Raw genomic sequence first — 17,312 nt, 5'->3', positions numbered from 1 at the left:
GATCTTTATATCTCTTGGGCATTGTTATACTTATAAGATGTTCCGGATATAATGGAAACAAGAGTCGCCATTCTAAATATAACCAGTCTGGTACATTCTCCATGAGGTCTGGGAGGATCCAATACATACCCTGTCTTAAAATATAGGCTTGATGATACCTATAAAAATTTGGAAAATTTACCCCTCCCTCTCTAATTGTTTTTTGTAATGTTGCTAAAGCGATTCTTGGCCTTTTCCCAAACCAAACAAATTTTGTAAGTACCGTATTTTCGCGGATATAACGCGCACCATTGTAAAACGCGCACAGGGGTATAGCGCGCAGAAATCACGATGATATGTACAAAAACTTTTCTATACCGCGCTCAGGCATATAACGCGCATGCTGCCCGACTCTCCTCTGGCCACCCCGACTCTCCTTTCGCCCTCCCCGACTCTCATCTGGTTGCCCCGACTCACCCTGACTTTCGGTGCACTGCCCCGACTCTCCTCTGGTTGCCCCGACTCACCCTGACTTTCGGTGCACTGCCCCGACTCTCCTCTGGTTGCCCCGACTCACCGTTCACCCGCCCTGACTTTCGGTGCACTGCCCCGCCTCTCCGTGCCTGTCCCCCTTGAAGTCCTGTCCCCCCTTGAAGGTCTGCCTGTCCCCCCTTGAAGGTCTGCCTGTCCCCCCTTGAAGTCCTGTCCCCATCCTGAAAGCCTGATGCCCCCCCTCGACGTCCGATTCTTCTCCCCCCTCGGCAGGACCACTCGCACCCCCACCCCGAAGGACCGCCGACTCCCCGACTATATTGGGCCAGGAGGGAGCCCAAATCCTCCTGGCCACGGCGACCCCCTAACCCCACCCCGCACTACATTACGGGCAGGAGGGATCCCAGGCCCTCCTGCCCTCGACGCAAACCCCCCCCCCCCAACGACCGCCCCCCCCCCCCAAGAACCCCCGCCCGTCCCCCAGCCGACCCGCGCCCCCCCTGGCCGACCCCCACGACACCCCCACCCGCCTTCCCCGTACTTTGTGTAGTTGGGCCAGAAGGGAGCCCAAACCCTCCTGGCCACGGCGACCCCCTAACCCCACCCCGCACTACATTACGGGCAGGAGGGATCCCAGGCCCTCCTGCCCTCGACGCAAACCCCCCCCTCCCACGCCCGCCCCCCCCACGAACCTCCGACCGACCCGCGACCCCCCTGGCCGACCCCCCCACCCCCCTTCCCCGTACCTTTGGAAGTTGGCCGGACAGACGGGAGCCAAACCCGCCTGTCCGGCAGGCAGCCAACGAAGGAATGAGGCCGGATTGGTCCATCCGTCCTAAAGCTCCGCCTACTGGTGGGGCCTAAGGCGCGTGGGCCAATCAGAATAGGCCCTGGAGCCTTAGGTCCCACCTGGGGGCGCGGCCTGAGACACATGGTCGGGTTTGGCCCATGTGTCTCAGGCCGCGCCCCCAGGTGGGACCTAAGGCTCCAGGGCCTATTCTGATTGGCCCACGCGCCTTAGGCCCCACCAGTAGGCGGAGCTTTAGGACGGATGGGCCAATCCGGCCTCATTCCTTCGTTGGCTGCCTGCCGGACAGGCGGGTTTGGCTCCCGTCTGTCCGGCCAACTTCCAAAGGTACGGGGAAGGGGGGTGGGGGGGTCGGCCAGGGGGGTCGCGGGTCGGTCGGAGGTTCTTGGGGGGGGGGACGGTCGTTGGAGGGAGGGGGGTTTGCGTCGAGGGCAGGAGGGCCTGGGATCCCTCCTGCCCGTAATGTAGTGCGGGGTGGGGTTAGGGGGTCGCCGTGGCCAGGAGGGTTTGGGCTCCCTTCTGGCCCAACTACACAAAGTACGGGGAAGGCGGGTGGGGGTGTCGTGGGGGTCGGCCAGGGGGGTCGCGGGTCGGCTGAGGGACGGGCGGAGGTTCTTGGGGGGGGCGGTCGTTGGGGGGAGGGGGTTTGCGTCGAGGGCAGGAGGGCCTGGGATCCCTCCTGCCCGTAATGTAGTGCGGGGGGGGGGTAGGGGGTCGCCGTGGCCAGGAGGGTTTGGGCTCCCTCCTGGCCCGATATTGTTGGGGAGTCGGCGGTCCTTCGGGGTGAGGGTGCGAGTGGTCCTGCCGGGGGGGGGATGTATCGGACGTCGGGGAGTCGGCCGGGCAAGAGGGCTTGGGCTCCCTCTTGCTCCGATCGTGGATGCGGGTGCGGGTGGGAGCGCGTGCGAGCGGTCGTTCGGGGTGGGGGTGCGAGCGGTCCTGCTGGGGGGGTGAATCGGGCGTCTGGCGGGGTGGGAACTATGTTTAAAAACTTTTGTATACCGCGCTCAGGCATATAACGCGCGAGGGGTATGCGCGGTACGTAAAATCACGTATAACGCGCGTGTTATATCCGCGAAAATACGGTATTCTATTTAATTTTTTATAAAATGACCCCTGAAAAAATATCGGAATCATACTCATTTGATAACAAACCACAGGTAAGATCATCATTTTTATTGTTTGAACTCTTTTTTTTTATTTTTTATTTATTTATTTATTTATTATTATTTATTATTATTATTTATTATTTGAGACCAAATTGATTTCCAAAAGGTCATGATACAGGGACAATAAAAAATTAAATGATCAAGGGTCTCTGCTTCCAGATTACAGTGCCAGCATCGACTTAGAGCTATCTAACTTTTGTAAACGAACTGGGGTCCAAAATGCTCTATGTAACAAAAAGAACCAAGTTTGTCTCATAGATGCAGACACTGTACATCTCATTCTCCAAGACCAAATTCGTGGCTACTGAGATGCAAAAATTTGATGCTTAATCTGAATGCTCCAAATGTCTCTAAGACCAGTCTTTGGTTTTTTATTCATATATCCAGATAACAATTTGGCCCTCTTTGCACACCCCTGTTCTAGACCATAGGGTTATTTCCCACTACTTGTGTGATCTGCAGAAGAAATCCATTTCAAGTTTTTCACTCTGCCTCTAGTGTACTTCACAAGCTAGTTTAGTGCCCTTTAGCAGTCAGTATCCAAGCATGGAGCGACACACTCATCTGTGAAGTAGAAGCGCCTGTAACGACAGCCTAAACTAGTGTTCTGCTCAAACAATTAAACAGTACCGTTAACCACCAATAGGGGCGTAAAAAGAGTTCAGAACTACTTCCACAAACTTGTTAACCCCAAAGGGTTGACCAGTCTCCAAGAAACAGCTTGGATAAGCAGAAGGAGACTGGAATCTAAAATCAGAATCAAACAGGCACAGCAAGGACAGGGCTAGAATGTCTCACTTATGTACTGGAAAAAAGCTTACCAAAGTACATAATCTCCTTTTCCAGTGAAATAGGCGAGACATTCTAGACCATAGGGACGTATAAAAGCAGTCCCCCAAGAAAGCAAAGGTGGGCTTGCTGACCGAGGACCCAATATCTATGCTGTAGAAATTGGCAAATGTGTGAAAAGAAGACCAGGTCGCCGTCCTGCAAATCTCAGGAGAAACAGCTCTAGCTTCCATCCATGAAGAAGCTGCACTCCTGGCAGAAAGTGCCTTAACAAAAAAAGGCGTCAGTCGCTCCACAAGAATGTAAGTGAACTAAATAGCTCTACAGATCCACCTAGAAATCGTAGCCTTAGAAACGGGAGAACCCCGCATAATAAAATAAGCCACCACAAACAGGTGTTCAGAAAGGGATGAAACTACGTTGAATTAAAATAATAAAATGTGGAGAGCAGAATGCTTGCAAAAGAAAAGATTGCTAGAGGGCGCTAAACTAGCCTGTGAAGTACACTAGAGGCAGAGTGAAAAAGCTGAAATGGATTTCTTCTGCAGATCATGCGAGTAGTGGGAAATAACCCTATGGCAGGGGTCTCCAAAGTCCCTCCTAGAGGGCCGAATCCAGTTGGGTTTTCAGGATTTCCCCAATGAATATGCATTGAAAGCAGTGCATCCACATACATCTCATGCATATTCATTGGGGAAATCCTGAAAACCTGACTGGATTCGGCCCTCAAGGAGGGACTTTGGAGACCCCTGCCCTATGGTCTAGAACAGGGGTGGGCAATGAGGGCCACAATCCAATCAGGTTTTTAGAAGTTCCCCAATGAATATGCATGAGATCTATTTGCATACAATGGGAGGCAGTGCATGCAAATAGATCTCATACATATTCATTGGGGAAATCTGAAAACCCAACTGGATTGCCCACCTCTGGTCTAGAATGTGTCACCTATTGCAGTGTTTCTCAACCCACAGTACGCATACACTAGGGCAGGGGTGTCAAAGTCCCTCCTCGAGGGCCTTAATCCAGTCGGGTTTTCAGGATTTCCCCAATGAATATGCATGAGATCTATTAGCATACAATGAAAGCAGTGCATGCAAATAGATCTCATGCATATTCATTGGGGAAATCCTGAAAACCTGACTGGATTGCGGCCCTTGAGGAGGGACTTTGACAGCTGACCACCGCACAGGATCTCCCTGCCTGCCCCCTGCTGAAGCCACCGCCGATTCCTCCCTGCTACCCAACACACTACATCCACCATCCCCTGGTTCACCACCGCTGCCACACATCATGCTCCATCCAATCATCCGCCATTGCAAGGAAGGGCGTGCATGCAGCGATTGCACGCCGCCGGCCCACAAGCCTTCCCCTCAACGTCAAACAGTGATTGGCTGGGCTAGAACCTTCTCTCCATCAGAATTGATGGGGGAAGGCTGGTGGCGTGCAATCACTGAATGCACCAAGCACGTCCTTGCCCGGAGTTGCGGCTGCAGCAGAGCATAATTGGATGGAGCGGGAGAGTGCTGGAGGGGGGTAGATGTAGCATATTGGAATCGGCTTCAGTGGGGGGCAGGCAGGCTTCAGTGTGGGTTGGCTTCGGGGGAGGGAGGAAGGGGGTGGGACAAAGACTGGAAGGCAGTGAGGGGGAGGAGGCACAAATTCGACAGAGAAAAGGGGGACATGAATACCTTATAACAGCAATCTACACAGGCTGCTTCACGGCCTTCTATCTCCCAAGCATTCCTCTGTCATGTTAGTGATGACATAATCAGTGATGCGGCAGAGGAACGCCCAGGAGATACAAAGCAGCCTGTGTAGATTGCTGCCGACGTTGTTATAAGGTATTCCTGTCTCACGGTTCAGATGAAGAGATGGGTCAGCGAGGGGTGGGGGGGAGTGAGCGCTGCTGCTGCCAGCGACTAGGGCTTATTTTTGGGGGTAGGGCATATATTAAGACCTATCCCAAAAATCATGCTAGGGCTTATTTTCGGAATAGGTCTTATTTTCGGGGAAACACGGTAGATACTTGATAAAGGGGGTATAGGTTTATTCTCTTTATCACAAAATATAAATAAATTATAATATTTGTTATATTGTATGCAACTATCAAAATAAGGGGAGGGAAAGGGATTATAATTGAATAATAGTTGATATAATTATTAGATATTATATGATGTCTAAAATTATAGTAAGGACTATATAAGGATATGATGTATTTACAGTAAGTTATGGAAATATCAAGTGTATACTTAATGCAATTGTATGAATTTTTATGATACACTTGTTATATGAAAAATGAATTAAAAAAAATAAAGAAAGATGTGATATAAATTCTTCTGGTGTAGTTATATTCACAGAAGGTGGGCATACAGGGTAAGATTATGAATAGTGCTAATTGTTTAAAACAAAATGCAAAGGTTGGCACCTTCATTCCTAGATTATGAAATTGCTCAGAAGCAAGAAGCCTGTGGATTGTAATACATAAAAACATAGTAAATGACGGCAGATAAAGACCCGAATGGTCCATCCAGTCTGCCCAAACATACACTCTCTACAATTTAATTTAAATTGTTATTTTTCTTAGATATTTCCGAGCCAGAAACCCAGAGCTCCACCCGGTAATGTGCATAAGTTCCATCCACTGGAGTCTCCGTCAAAGCTCACTCCAGCCCACCTAAACCATCCCAGCCCATCCTCAACTGAACAGCCATATATGGGACACAGACCATGCAAGTCTGCCCAATACTGGCCTAAGTTCTTCAATATATACCATTATTTTCTGATTAGAGATTCTCTTTGTTCATCCCATGCTTTTTTTTTTTAACTTTCACCATTTTTCTCTCTACCACCTCCCTCAGGAGTGCATTCCAGGCAGCTGTCACAAGTTTGAGGCTTTTTTCTCTAGTTTTCTGATTGGTTAATATCTCTAGTGGAACTATCACGTATTGACTGCTAGTAACAATTTGATATTTTACATGCCTTTTTGTGTATTGTTTAGAGAGTGACATGGGTACAAAAGATTCATCCCCATCCCCGCATTTTCATCCCCTTCCTCTCACTATCCCTGCAGTGAAGTACATTTTTCATTTCCATCCTTGCAGTTTTCATCCCTGTCCCCTCCCCACCCCCGTAGTCCTTAATTTTCTTACCCACTTTAGAACATCACCTGAAAGTCTAGGCCTAGCAGTATTAAGGTGATGCTCTCACCTGAAAGCCTAGAAGTATCAGCATTGCATAATAAGCAGCAATGTTTGACCATTGCTTTGGCTGACCTGGGCCAGAAGAGCTCTTATCAGTACAGCCTGCTGAGGCTTGTTAGTGCTTGTTGGAAATTGAGGCCCAGATCCTTTTCTTGGGTGCTAACTCCCAAGGTGGACCCTAGCATCTTTTAACTGTGATTTGGTTATTCTTCTCAATGTGTATCACTTTGCATTTGTCCACATTAAATTTCATCTGCCACTTGGACATTCAGTCTTCCAATTTCCTAAGGTCTGCCTGCAATTTTTCACAATCCGCATGAGTTTTAACAACTTTGAACAGTTTAGTGTCATCTGCAAATTTAATCACCTCACTCGTCGTTCCAATTTCCAGATCATTTATAAATAAGTTTAGGGGTGATCATATCTGACAAACAGGTAGAAAAACGTTGGTCAAAGCCAGAAGGATACGTAGGTGCATAGGGAGAGGAATGTCTAAGGTCAAAGCCTTTTTGTTTGTTCACAAAGGGCTCTTTGTACAAAGCAGTGGTACTGATTAGCATACACTGAATGTGAAGTAGCCCATCAAAATTGAATGGGGTTCTTCACATTCAGTGCAGCACTAATCAATAACGTTAGTTTTTAAAAAATGTAATACTGTAACTGTGTCCATATTATTTGATCCTACATGCTACCACATTTTATGATTGTAAACAACTTTGATATACCACCCGTTATTTATATATATAAGTTGAACTTTGAAGCAAGAGTACAGATGTTCAAATTTATTTATTTATAAAATACATAACCTGTTCAATCTACTATTCTTGATGGAGTTAAACATACACAATAAAAGCATAAAAACAAAAGAACAAAACCATAAAAAATAAACATGGTGGCTCATTTTAAAAGCACTTAGACTCATGTGGAGGGGCATTTTCAATTTGATGTCCAAATCCGAGTTTGGATGTTTTGCAGAACATGCACAGAAATTCAGTAGCAAACATGACCATTTTTGAAACAGAAAAACTTCTATCTTTTCCAGACATTATAAATGCTCCTGCCAATATCCAGCATTCAAACCTGGATTTCCAATGAACTTTCCCATCAAAATTCAAATTCATGACCAATAGATTTCCCTGTTCTCAATCAGGTCAGTCCACAAACTTTCCTGCCAAAAATTCAACTTTCATGACCCACAGACTGCCTTGTTCTCAATCAGGTCCGAGAACCCACTAAATATAAATACACACTGCAGACCTCAGCGTACCCTGAAGAAAGCCATAGCATGATGGCTGAAACATTGGTTCTTTCTACACAGGCGCAGCAAGACCTGGAAACCTGCTACAATCATGATGCCAGCTGCAGAAGCCTAAGAAAACTTATATCTTCTCATTTTGGAAATGGCCATTTCTCAAACATGCTTGTCCACAGACGGCAACTGAACAGATAATCGGATTGCTATATCTCCCTGATCTGCGACATTTTGTCAGCCCTTAACAACAATACGTTACATAGATGTCATTATCTAAGCCTGGTAAACTGGATCCACTCTCGGTCTCTTCTACCAAGCAGTAAGAGACCCAAACATGATCTGGGATCGCCTGACAAAATGGTGCCAAAATTGCTTGACTCTCAGATTGAATTGCTCATATCAGAAATAAGAAAATTTAAAGGAATTATGTATAAACAAGTCGCAAAACACAACTGATGCGTACCAAAATTGAAGCTTTGAATTCTCAATTTACTGATGCCAGACATCGCATTGATGCACTTGAAGACATGACTAAATCCCACTCTAAGAATATCACACGAGCTCTCAGCCAGGAGAAATCCATACACCAGCTTCAAACGGATTTGGAAGACCTTGCAAATAGGAACCGCCGAAACAATATTTACATCCTTGGCATACTGGAGAATTCCGAGGGGTCAAATACTCTTTCTGACAGATTTCACCTCGTCTCTGCTCGGCCTAATGCTCTCTACGCCGCTCGAGATTGAAAGAGCGCAGGGTTCCATCCAGGCCTCTACCCCACCAGAAATCACCAAGGCCCATTGTCGCAAAAATCCTGCAATACCAACATACGCTGGCGATCCTGAATACAATGAAATCTAAGAAACAAATCTTATATCAAGGTCAAAAAATTATTTTTGTACCGGATTTGGCAAAATAGACTTCAGCCCAGAGGAAAATATTTCTGCAGCAACGACAGGATCTTAAAGATATCGGAGCAAGATTTGGCCTCCTCTACCCGGCTTGGATAAAATTCACATATAATAATAAGACACTTACATACTCTGATCCTGTGGAACTATATAAATTCATTGACTCTACCAAAATACAGTGATGATGAAGTGATTTAACTGATTACCTATTTGGCAATATGGCTGAAATAGCAGTTCATCGTCTTTCAGCTTGCTTGCCATCCCAAATGTGCTCCGACTTGACCACTTGTGCTCCGGCTTGACTGTGGTATCAATCCCACCCATATATATTCTGTTGTTCTATTGAAGACACATTACTAACCTTGTTGGTTTTTCCTAAATGTGTCATCGTTTATGGTTTTTTATATCAGGATGTCATACCGGTCTAAACAAGTGTTTTGCCAGACATGCATGTCTATTAACTTTTTCTTTTTCTTTACAGCTTATATCTCAGATACCTGTGAAAATATTCTCTACTTTAGGATTTAAATGTTAGATTTGCATATTTTGTCGTTCAATGTCAATGGGATGAATAATTGCATAAAACTAAGAAAATTGCAAACTATATACACTCACTCAATTCTGACATATTACTGTTTCAAGAGACCCATCTCTCAGCTCCTGATAATATCAAAACTGTATTTAAAGGCTATTTTTCTCCTTACTTTTCACCAGCCATCAAGAAAAATATGGAGTTTCCATTTATATTAGAACATCCCTACTAATTCAGGTTCTATTTCATTTAGCAGATATGGAAGGTAGATTGTGTTTTTTACATGTTTTGATTCAAGACAAACCCTTAACTCTTATCAACATATATGCACCAGTATCTGATTCCCCTGAATTCTTTAGGTCCTTACAAGCAGCATTAATACCTTATTCTACATCCACTTTTATTGTAGGAGGAGATTATAATCAACCACTAGATTTGATGCTACCTCACTTTGTCGCTCTTTCAAATCAAAAACTCTTACTGAGATACAATCTATGATATCCAATTATGATCTTATAGATCCTTGACGGATTTTAAACCCAACTCAAAAAGAATTTACACACTACTCGCCACACATGATTCCTACACCAGACTTGATTATTTTCTCATTTCATCCACTCTTAATAATTTTTTCAAAGACTCCATCATTCATACTATTACACTTTCGGATCACGCTCCAGTCTCACTTATACTACATTTATATGCAACATCTCGTTCACAATGTACATGGAGATTTAATAATAGTATTCTCACTGATGAAAAAATAGTAGAAAAAACTGAGAGATTTACAGCTGAATTATTTCACAATAATATCCTCAACTCTGACATCTCCCCCGCCACCAGTTGGGAAGCATATAAAGCCACTCTGAGAGGAGAGATTATCAGTATGGTAAACTGGAAAAAGAAACAAACATCTAATCACATTCAACTCCTGGAAACTAACATCAAAGACCTAGAAACAAGATATAGCAATGATATAACCAGGAACAAAAACACCTTTTCACAGCTTCTTAAACTCAAATATGAACTCAACTCCCTATATTCAGGTATTGCTCGCTAAGATATATTTGTACAAAAATCTGGGCACTATACGGATGATCTTTAATGAAATATATCAAAGGAAAGAATGAAAGATGCCTTATCTTCTGTACGGGACTCAAATAATCATATATTGACTGAGACCATGGAAATTAAGAATGAATTTGAATCCTTTTACTCTCAACTATTTGCCTCTGAAGTCTCCCCTTCTGAACAAACCATAATGCTAAACTCGATTCAACATCCCACCTTACCACAACGACTTAAACAGGAACTGGAACGTCCAATTACAGTGCAAGAACTTCATAATGCTATTTCCTTCCTAGCCGCAAATAAATCCCCTGGCACGGATGGTCTGACCAGTGAATTTTATCAAAAATTTGCCATCTCATTCCTACTTTGTTTCCCCCCCAGTTAGAGGTTGTAAACTGAAAAAACACCATGAACACCTTCTTTCACATAAAGTAGCATTGTGGGGTAAAGACATAGATCAACTGCTTTCGCCCACTACTTATGAGGAATTCAGAAAACGTCTAAAAACTCAACTGTTCCTAAAGTATCTAGACAACTGACCCACTCATCTTCTTTCTCCTCCATAGTGATTCCTCTGTCCTGTTAATCTCTTTTTCCTCAACAACGCATTTCCAGTCCTATTAACTCTCCTCTTCTCCCCTCTTAAATTCAATCAATTTTTACCTTGCTTAATCTATTGTAAACCGCATAGAACTTAACGGTATTGCGGTATATAAACTGTTATTATTATTATTATCCCTCTCACCCCTCATTTTACATATTTTAACCATATTCATGCTTTTCCTGATCAACAACAAAACTTTACAGAAGTTATGATAATAGTATTCCCAAAGCCGAAGCGGATCCCACCTTAGTCAAAAATTACAGACTCATATCGCTATTAAATGTGGATATAAAATTTTAGCGAAACTTCTTGCCAATCGTCTCAATAAAGTAATTGAAATTCTGATTTTACCAGTTCAAGTGGGATTCATCAAACACAGAGTAATCGGTGATAATCTCAAGCTTTTTCACAATATCAATGGATATGCAAAACGCTTCTCGGAGCCTGCAGTGGGATTGGCCATCAACGCATAAAAAGCTTTTGACAAGAGTCGAATGGCCCTTCCTGCTGCAGGTTTTACGATGGCTTAATTTTGATGAGTCCTTTATTTCTTGGATCCACTCTCTCTACTGGAAACCTACCTCAAAGTCCTTATAAATAACTCTTTAACCAATCCTATCCAGCTGCATAGGGGTATTAGAAAAGGATGTCTCCTTTCACCATTTTTATTTAATCTTTCCTTAGAACCCTTGTTATCTAGTATACGCCAATCACCCCAAATTTTAGGCATTCCATCCCTAATCACAGAAATTAAAATAGCAGCCTATGCTGATGATATTCTTCTCTTTCTGCGTAACCCTCAAACATCCATCCCTGTTTTTCAACAATTGGTTCAATCATATTCCTAACTATCGAGATACAAAGTTAACTGGAAAAAATCAGTTCTATTTCCACTAAATGATCAGATAGCAGAAAACAATATTAGTCATTTTGGATTTACCTGGACCATTAAAGAAATAAAATACCTTGGCACTTATATACACAAAGATTACAACTGCAGTATAGACTTTAATATCACTAAACTCAAATCCCTTGTTACATCCCAATTTGCCAAATGGTCTCCAGCCAGTGTTCCCTCTAAGCGGGCGGGTGTTGTGAGCAAACTTTTTTCACTGTGAGCTAAAAATATCGGGCGCCAGCAAGTTATGAGCCAAATAAATATGTTGTCAAAGTTGCTGATACATGAGGACGAGGTATTCAAAGGAATTTTAGGCCTACACGCTAAATTAAATAACGTTAAATAATATTTTTAAGAACACAGAAATTGTAGGGATGAAATGATATCTTAATAAATGTTTTACAACAAATGTAGTTATGTCTGTTACATCCATATGTGTAAACTGTAAATTAAAAACAGTCCAGAAGACAATACGTTTGATGCTTTCAATTTCTAGACCAGTGTTTTTCAACCTTTTTTGGGCAAAGGCACACTTGTTTCATGAAAAAAATCACGAGGCACACCGCCATTAGAAAATGTTAAAAAATTTAACTCTCTGCCTATATTGACTATATATAAAGTAATTCTCTTGAATAGGAATCAAATAAACACAAAGAAAGTATTTTATAATTACTTTATTATGAAATAAAAATTATAAAAATTATAAAATACTTTATTCAGTGCGAAACCTGGGCCTGTTTGGCTGAACACAAAGCTGATATTCTGGCTGGAATGGAAGAAAGACAACAGCTCTCAGTCTCTCTCTGTATTTGGTTTTTATAGCATACAAAAATAGACAAATATACCCTCCATCCTTTTTATTAAACCACAATAGCAGTTTTTAGCGCAGGGAGCTGCGCTGAATGCCCAGCACTGCTCTTGACGCTCATAGGCTCCCTGCGCTAAAAACCACTATTGCGGTTTAGTAAAAGGGGACCATATTGTAAAATATAGACAGCAGATATAAATTCAGAACTGTGCATAGTAAGTGAAGGGAAGTTTTCATCTCTGGGAATTTACCCAGTTAACTATTAAGTTATTTGGGCAAATTCCTTTGAAAACTGTGGTAATACTGCCTCCACTTTGCTAAATTTAAAATAAAATCATTTTTCCTACCTTGTCTGGTGATTTCTGGTTGCACTTTCTTCTTCTGACTGTGCATCCAATCTTTCTTCCCTTCTATCAGCCTGTATGCTTTCTCTCCTCCACACCTCATTCCCTCCCCCAACTTTTTCTTCCTCTCTCCCTGACCTTTCTTTCTTTTTTTCTGTTTCTCTTCTTTCCTTCTGTTTCCCTGCCTGCCCCCTTTCTTTCTTTCTCCCAGCCTCCTGTCCAGCAGTAACTCTCTTCCCTTCCTCCCCTCCCAGAAGCATCTCTCCTTCTTCTCCCTCTCCAGTAGCAGCTGTCCTTTTTTTTCCTGGCCCAGCAGCTTCCCAGATTCCTTTCCCTCCTCCCCTCCCAGAAGCATCTCTCCGTCTCCTTCTCCCTCTCCAGTAGCAGCTGTCCCTTTTTTTCCTAGCCCAGCAGCTTCCCAGATTCCTTTCCCTCCTCCCCTCCCAGAAGCATCTCTCCTTCTTCTCCTTATCCAGTAGCAGTTGTCCCTTTTTTTCCTTGCCCAGCAGCTTCCCAGATTCCTTTCCCTCCTCCCCTCCCAGAAGCATCTCTCCTTCTTCTCCCTCTCCAGTAGCAGCTGTCCTTTTTTTTCCTGGCCCAGCAGCTTCCCAGATTCCTTTCCCTCCTCCCCTCCCAGATGCATCTCTCCTTCTCCTTCTCCCTCTCCAGTAGCAGCTGTCCCTTTTTTTTCCTGGCCCAGCAGCTTCCCAGATTCCTTTCCCTCCTCCCCTCCCAGAAGCATCTCTCCTTCTCCCTTTCCAGTAGCAGCTGTCCCTTTTTTCCCCTGCCCAGCAGCTTCCCAGACTGATAGTGGTTTTCTCCCCTCCCAGCAGCTCTTCTTACTTCCCAGCGCAGCGATTCACGAAGGCAGCCTCGGGTCCTTTGTTGTGTCGCGCCGCCTCTGAGGAAAGAGGAAGTTGCATCATCAGAGGCAGCCGCGACTCAGCAAAAGCCCCGAGGCTGCCTTCGTGAATCGCTGCGCTGGGAAGTAAAGGAGAGCTGCAGAGAGGGGAGAAAGCCACTGTCGGAGGCTCCCCAAGATCTCTCCGGCCCAGCGCAAGCTTCCGATGCTGATCATGCAGAAGTTCAAATGAGTCAATCTTGCCGGTCCTGCGCTGTGACGAGAAACTTGTGCGCTGCGACCTAATATTTTGTGCGCCAGCGCACGCCAGCGCAGCTTAGCGGGAACACACTATACCTCACTTGGTGGGGAAGGATCTCCTCAATTAAACTAACTTTGACACCTCAAATAAATTACCAACTCGCTATATTACCATTCTTATGTAAGGCTTCTCTTTACAGTTGGATAGACCGAAAAATGCAATCATTCATTTGGCAAAATAAAAAAAAATAAAAAAATTTATCTGAAAAAATTGAAAGCTGCAAACATGAAAGGAGGTGTTAATCTACCAGATTTTTATAGATATCATCTGGCCTCTCTGCTAAAATATGGTGCACAATGGTTTCAAACCGACCCATGTGCTTCATTTCAACATCCGACTTGGTTGGAATTAGAACAGCACATCTGTACTCTTATTCCCATCCAAGCTCTTCCTACCATGTCTTTCCCATCCAATTTCAAATATTTCCCTATTAATGAAGGCTACCCAAATTGCTCTTCGTACACTTGACAAACTCTCCACAAATTCAATATATAGGCATCGTGACATGTCAATTTGGAACAATTCAGCTATTAAACATGCTAAAATAAACCCTTATCTTGGAAGCTATGGCAAAAGAGCAGGGTGTGGTCTGTTAATCAATTATATGATGGAGATGCTCTCATACCCTTCTCTAAATTCGTAGAATGTTTCCCATTATTGAATAACAAATATCAACAATGGTCATTATTGATGAATATATTATCGAAGATGCAATTGTCCTTAACTGCTTGTATAATCAGTTGGTGCATCAAAGTTAAAAAGAAAGGTAAAGCTATATCAATATACTATCAACTCCTGCGGGATTCTTATTTCATGGGAGTAGAAGATATATGGTCAAAAAACCTTAATGCCTCGTTAACACATTCTGAATGGAATAAATTTTGGTCTAAGACAAATAGGCTTCTCTTGTCAGCTAGCTTATCACAAGCCATTAATTTTCTTATGTGGACAGTCACCTGGACTCCCTCTCGTATGAAAAAAGGAGCATTTAGAGATAACGATAAATGTTGACATTGCCTCACATCTGTGGGTAATTTATCTCATTTGCTTTTTGAATGTGATGCTATTCGTCCCTTTTGGGAAACTATATGATCCACTATTAAGGAGATAACGAATTGTACTGCTGATATATCATATGACATAATAATCTTGCGCTCTCTGCATACTTGTTTTGTTAGTTCCAACTGTAAGCCAAAACTAATAGATATGCTAATATCTATTGGACTTCAATAGGTGTTGCAACATTGGTAATCGGCTTCTAGACTCAACTATTCCTTCTGGTGGAACTCTGTATGCTTATACAAACGATATGAACAATATGCTGTTGACCTATTTTCCTACTTTATAGGGAGATAAATTTAGGTATTCTGTGATGAAGAATAATATATACTAATGTTATCACAGCTCTAATTTAATTTGATATTAATAACAATAATTTATTACATTAAATTATAGTGAAGTGCTCAGACCTTATAACCTGAAATATAGTGCTGAAGAGGTGAAACTCGAGTCGGGGGGATGGGAAGTATTGGATGAACGGATGAAAAATTCAAGTTATTTTTTAGCGATGCACATATGATTTAATGGCACATAGTCACCATTGAGGATTAACGACAAACAACTATCCACCCCACCTCAGATAAGTATACTGAGATTATCTGATAGCAGCATTCGTTTAACAAGGGTGGTTAGGAGACAGGTGAAGGCGATGATAGTCCCCTTGTTAACCTCAATGTAGTGACATCACTATATTTCAGGTTATAAGGTCTGAGCACTTCACTATAATTTAATGTAATAAATTATTGTTATTAATATCAAATTAAATTAGAGCTGTGATAACATTAGTATATATACAATATGCTGTTGAGAAATGTTTTCTGCTATTTCAAAATTCTCAACATCCTCAGAGTCAATTATGGACTCCCATTGATAATTTTATAGCTAAACAAATACTGTAATTTATCATTATCATCTCTTCTTTGTATGACTGTTATTTTAATATGGATTAACATTTCCTGATAGTTCTGCTAATTGTTCCTTTATCTATTTGAAATATTCAATAAAAAGATTAAACTTAAAAAAAAGTAAATAAGCCATAGGTTACTATGGTACTTGTATGTCTAAGTGCTTTGAAAATGAGCTCCATCATGTATCAATTTATAAAATATCTGATTAGTGTCATCAAAAGCATTATGCTTTAGCTCACATCTACAGAAACTTGTTGAAAAAAAAAAAGTCTTCAATCTGTTTTAAAAGTCTCAAGACTCCTCACTGTTCTTAGAAAGGATGGCATCTTCCATGATTTTGGCCCAGCAACATAAAAAAAAAAACCCAAAGCACCTATATTCTTCCAAACTGACAGTGCAAAAAAATGGAACATTCAATAAATTCATAGAGGCAGATCTTAAAGCTGCAGAATGAAGGCTTCAGGGCAGGCCAAAGGCAGCAGGCTCACCTCGCTGTCAGCCGGCCTGAAGATTATTTGGTGGAGGAGGTAGATGGGGACATGTGAGAGGAAAACCTGGACAAATATTCAAATTCAGAAAGACGTCTGACACCCTGGATATGTCCAGGTAAATCATGACGGCTGGTAAACCTAGCGTAGGATGAAGTTAAGAGGTGATAGGCTCAGGAGTAATGTAAGGAAATACTTTTTAAAAGAAAGGGTGGTAGTTGTATGGAATAGTCTCCCAGTAAAGGTGGTGGAGACAAAGTATGTCTGAATTCAAGAAAGCCTGGGACAGACGTGGATGATCTCATAGGGAAAGGAGGAGATCGTGGATGCTGTGGAGAGGCAGACTGGATGGACCATTTAGCCTCTATCTGCCATCTGTTTCTATGTTTTCAAGCAGACAAAAAGAATGTTTAACTGCCCCCCCCCCCAAAAAAAAAAAAAAAAAAAAGCATCAATGTTAACGTCGTTCATTTACTAGTATGAAATTAATACAGTCTCTACTGCGGAGCAGCATGGTGCCCGAAGAGCAACTCTATTCTGTTCCTCAAATTATGAAAGAAAGAATGTTTACTAATTACATCGTGGTGTAGATAGATGACAGAACTGTATCACAAGAATTACAGTGCTGGGGGGCGGGGGAGAAGTGCCTTCTCTCGCAACCATTGAGCTTCGAGGATTGGCTAAAACACAGGACTCTCTCTCTCTTTCTCTCGGACCAGGATCCCGGAAAATCCTGCAATTTTACCAGGATCTCAATACAAGTCAATGAGGATCCTGCTAATCCTGGTTTTTTACCCAGACCCCTTCTTCTTGGGACTAAGCCGCGCGTATCCTCCG

This window comes from Geotrypetes seraphini, chromosome 1 (genome assembly GCF_902459505.1).
Source record: "Geotrypetes seraphini chromosome 1, aGeoSer1.1, whole genome shotgun sequence".
Lineage (NCBI taxonomy): Eukaryota > Metazoa > Chordata > Amphibia > Gymnophiona > Dermophiidae > Geotrypetes > Geotrypetes seraphini.
Note: the sequence above shows the minus strand (reverse complement) of the source record.